We start from the raw sequence: 4888 nt of genomic DNA, 5'->3' as shown, positions 1-4888 counted from the left end.
CTGCCCTCCCTTGCCAGCCCTCTTCCACCCAGGGGGACAGCCCAGCACAACTCAGTCCATGCTTGATAATCACCCACCTTCATACCCCACATCCAGCAAATCTCCCTGAGTAACTCACAGCCACCAACCACCAGGGTGCTGAGCTTTCCTCTGTGTCCTTCCAGTGTCTTCAGATGACCAATCCTGGGAAGAGGAAGAAGACCTGGAGGAGCAAAGCCTCTATGTAAGACTCCTTTTCTTTGTCTTCTAAAGAAATTTTGCTTTTGTGATTTATTCTCAATTAATTTTGATATGAAAATCTGAAAACGTACATTATGTAAAGCATATGCAATTCTCTTTGTGGGGGTGAAGTTCAGTGGGAGTGTCTTCCCAACTAACATGCAATACACTTGGAGGTTTTCAAATGGCAGCATCCATTATGGGCTGTAATGCAGAGGCACTGTCCTCAACACATTTTCCTCCTTGGGTTAAACATTGTGTGTTTGCCCATTAAATCCACTTTAAAGGTGAATTCTATGAATAAACATCTTATTGTTCCATAAGCATCCTCATGGTTTTGGGGCTGTTGACCTACGGCTCAGCCACCGTACCACTTCTAGTTTTCTACCCTTGCCAAGGGAATAACAGCTCTATGTGAAGGGCACCGCAGAATCTCATCCTCATAATGTGTCCTTTTGTTTAATTTCAGAAACTATCCCAGGAGAGGGTGAGAAGTAAGTACCGTGAAGTAACTCACTTCATGAAGGACCAACTTGCTGCTTGAGTGTATAGAAACCTGATTGTGGGATCCCGCTAGGAAGGAGGATTGGGGGTCTCCTGAGAGAAAGTGATTTGGCCAATATAGAACTCCAGCCAGAGAGGCTGTAGGAAGGTTTGTCTACCCAGAGCAAAGACCAGGAAATGATGTGTGAGGCAGCGTGGCTTCAGCTGGAGGAAGAGGCATGGGTGAGTCACTCTTTCTAATGACTTGTCCTGATGTTTTTGTTTCTAAAGGCTGGATTCTGGGGAGCATCTTCAGGCTCACTGAAGACGACCCCCAAGGTAGGGAACTACTTTCCAGGTAGGACCTGATGGGAAAGGGTTCCTGAGAGCCTTCAGGTTGTCCCCGCTGCTTGAGGGGCTGAAGAAGGGAGTATGAAATCAGAAAGAAAATGAAAATGTGTGTGAGGTTTGGTTTGTTATTTTCAAAGTTTATTGTCATAAAGGTAGGAATTGTCTCTCTGGGCTATGAGGGTGCTGTGTTCATTAGAGATGATTTTTGCAGTATGCCCACTCTTTTCTGCCCAGTGAAACATCAAAACCTTTGGTTTGCATTAATCAGCACTTCTTGGGATTATTCACAAGGGATGTAGGGCTGGGCATTGAGTGTCATCTGTAAAGGAAGGAATCTGTGGGAACATCTCTCTCACAGGCATTTACTTGAACTTAGAGGAAAAGTTCTGCTCTGTGCCAAGGGGAAATTGATAATCACCCTCTAAACTTTTAAGATTTGTTATAGCACGTTTATGTTTCTGTCCTCTCTGTGGGTTTAAATGGGTCTCCCAGGGGTGGATGGCACAGTGAATGTTCACTCTGGGCTCACTGGTACATCTCCAGTCTCCTGGGAAGGCAGGGGAGAAGTCTGACCTTGATCACATTTGTAGCCTCCACTTCCCACCCCTACCACGGATTCTGAGATATGGCTTCTTTCTCTCCTGTTCTCTAGTTTTTGGGGAAACCAAGAGTTCCTTCCCACAGAAGATGGCATTACACTATTTCCTGTCTTCAAATATTAGGCTTCCGTTGTTCTCTAAGTTGATATTTATAAGTTAAGTTCTAGACCTTTTATTCACAGATTGCTAAAAGTTGTGCAGCAAACTCCTATGATAAAATGTGCTGATAGCACATAATTCTGTCCATGCTACGGATGACATTTTTATCTTCGGAGGATCCTCATTTTATATAATAAGATACAAAACTAAGTGGGCACCCTCTATCCAGTCTGGGGCACTTCATTAAAGACCTGAGTTTGCTGCTATCTGTCATTTGCTTTTTTTCATGACAACTTTGAACCACCTAAATATTGCCAGCACCCTCTTTTGGGACCCTGACATCTTGAGAGGGTGAGATGGCACAACTGCAGTCATCCCTGTTCCTCTCTGAAATTTCCCTCCTCCTTTAACCTTCTCCCTTAAGCAACCTGCTGTGACTGCTAATGACTTGTTTAGATCTCTCCAGGTTTGGACTATTATACATAGAATAAGTCAATATGTGTTTCTCGGTGTCTGGCTTTTTCCCTCACATTATGATTTGAAATTCATTCATGTTTGTAAGTGTACCTGTAGTTCTTCCATTTCCTTGTTGCATACCATTCCACTGTAGTCACATATTACAGTTTATCCACTCTACTGTTGATTGACGTCGAATTTTCTTTTTCTGTTTTTCAATAATTATGGCTGTGATAAGTAATGTTGCTTTGAGTATTTTTGTCAATGGTTTTGGAATAATACTGGCACTCATTTCTGTGTAGTAGATTGTTAGAAGGGAACATATCTTTTATTGTCATGAATAGTGCCAAATATTTTTCAAAATGGTGATGCTAATTCATGCTCCTGTAGCAGCATATGTGAGGAGATATTTCTCCAAATCCTTGTGAACTTAGTTTTATCTCTCCCTAAAAATTCCATCACTGTGGTTAGTCTTTCATTTGTATAGCATCTTACTTAAAATTTTTAATCAAAAATTTTGTTTTAATCTAATGATGCAGGCCAGTAGATTTGTGTACGCCCGTCTGACCCCAGCCATGTAAGTAATGATTGATCAAAATGTCACTATGCCACATGACTGTCCTTAATAACAACTGCTTAAGTTATTAAAATGAAAATGATGACTGATACACATTTGAGTCTTGGATACTATGTGGTCACTTCTCTACGTTGCCTCCTTGAAGCATCACAATCACTTTGAGGCATTATTAGTTTGGTTCTATTCATTATACAGATGAGAAATGTGAGTCTCAAGTAAATTATTCACCCGACACACCCACAGCTGGATCTCTCTAACACCAAAGGCTAATCTATAAACTAACATGCTGCACTGCCTGTAGCGGTGAAGTAGACTTGCCGTATCAAACAGAATCACCTAGTCCTCAGTTACACCATTCAGTAAGCATCAGCACAGCATAAAGTGTGCTCCCTGTTGTGTTGTGGGGACATAACATCTATCCCAGGCCTCTGTGGCCGCCCGTTCTGTCCTGTCCAATGGAGCTCTGTTCTGTTCCATTGGTCTATATCTCTGTTTTGGTACCAGTACCATGCTGTTTTGATTACTGTAGCAGTTGACTACATTTCTGATCAGGTTTACAATATTCATTGAGAGAAACAGAACGTTGTGCAAACAATCCACAGCATGACATGCCCCTCATAAAGCTTTGTTTCTGCATTGCAGGTAGTGCCGGTGTTCCCTCTGAAGTGTGACTCTGGGAAGTATTCTGGAGTTATTGTCAAGAAAAAAAAAGCTGGTTTCAATGTGAAGTGCCACCCTGATTCTGGGATTGTGATAGGAGTAAGCATAGTGCAAGTGTTTTTTAAAAACCTGAATTCCCCAGGGAAAAATCATGGCCAAATTTTGAGGCAGCAGCTGTGCTCCCTTTTGGGTGGCACTGAGTTGGGTGCTTGAGGATTGGTGGTGTCTTGTGTGAGGATGCATCATGTGATGTGAATATGAAGCTTCTGTGCAGGCAAGGCTGTGTGTGTTCTCAGGAGAGAGTTTCGGTTTCTTTTCTCTTTCTTTCTTTCTTCTTCCTTACTTCCTTCTTTCTTTCTCTCTCTCTCTCTCTTTCTTTCTTTTTTCTTTTTTCGAGACAAGGTCTCACCCTGTACCCCATGCTGGATTGCAAATGATTTTATCTTGGCTCACTGCAACCTCTGCCACCTAGGCTGAAACGATCCACCCACCGCAACCTCCTGAGTAGCTGGGACTGCAGGCACACACCACCATACCTGACTGATTATTTGTAATTTTTGGTAGAGATGAGGTTTTGTCCCATTATCCAGGCTGATCTGAAACTTTTGAGCTAAAGGGATCCACCCACCTCAACCTCCCCAAGTGCTGGGATTACAGGCATGAGACACTGCACCTCTCCCCTGATGGTGTGGTTTTCATCTCCAAAGTTTGATGGGTCATTTTTACATGTTCCATGTCTCTACTTAATTATTTGGGCCCATGAAATATGGTCATAATAACTGTTTTAAACTCCTCTTGGCTAATTCTACTATCAGGTCAGCTCTGGTTCCATTTCCATTGGTTATTTTCTTCATCATGAGTCCTGGTCTCCTGCCCCTTTACATGCCTGCTCTTCTTTGACTGGATGTCAGACATTGTGATGTTTTCCTTTTGTCCACTGGCCATGATGCTAACCCCAATAAAACTTTCAATACCAGGTTATTTTTTGTTGTTCTTGTTCTGGGTTACCAGTTAAGTGACTTGGGATCAATTTAATCATTTTGGGTCTTGCTTTTATGATTTCTTTTGGGGGGCAGGTTAGTGTAGCTAGAACTCATTATTCCCACTACTGAAGGAAGGCCTTCCTAAGAATCCTCCCCAAATGCCCCACGGAATATAAGTAGTTCTGTTTAGCTGGTGGGAGCATGTAGAATCTCCTGCCCGGTGAGCACCAGGCACTGTTTCATAACCCTTTCATGAGTTTCTTTTCTTGGCCTTGGGCAGTCTCTTCACAAGCATGTGCTGCTCACTACCTGAGGGAGACCCTTCCCATTTTCCCAGATTCTCTCTCCGTCCATGTTTCTCACTGCTGCATCTTTATTCTATGAGCCCTAGCTGCCTCGCTTTCCATGGAGGCTCAGCTTCATCCCCTCAATCCAGGGAGCTGGCCTCAGAGTCCTGCCTG

General features: G+C 43.0%; 1 long non-coding RNA gene across 1 annotated transcript; it reads left to right on the top strand.

The window, feature by feature from the left end:
• The first annotated feature begins 180 nt into the window (after nt 1-180).
• LOC116547706 lies at nt 181-1236 on the top strand. Its single transcript, XR_004267147.1, has 3 exons — nt 181-223; nt 689-713; nt 994-1236. It is a non-coding gene; the product is annotated as an uncharacterized LOC116547706 (long non-coding RNA).
• The last annotated feature ends 3652 nt before the right edge of the window (nt 1237-4888 follow it).

This window comes from Sapajus apella, unplaced genomic scaffold (genome assembly GCF_009761245.1).
Source record: "Sapajus apella isolate SASKATOON/1434 unplaced genomic scaffold, GSC_monkey_1.0 scaffold4242, whole genome shotgun sequence".
Classification (NCBI taxonomy): Eukaryota; Metazoa; Chordata; class Mammalia; order Primates; family Cebidae; genus Sapajus; species Sapajus apella.
The sequence above is the reverse complement of the archived record's forward strand: the minus strand, read 5'-3'. Positions and strand labels throughout refer to the sequence as shown.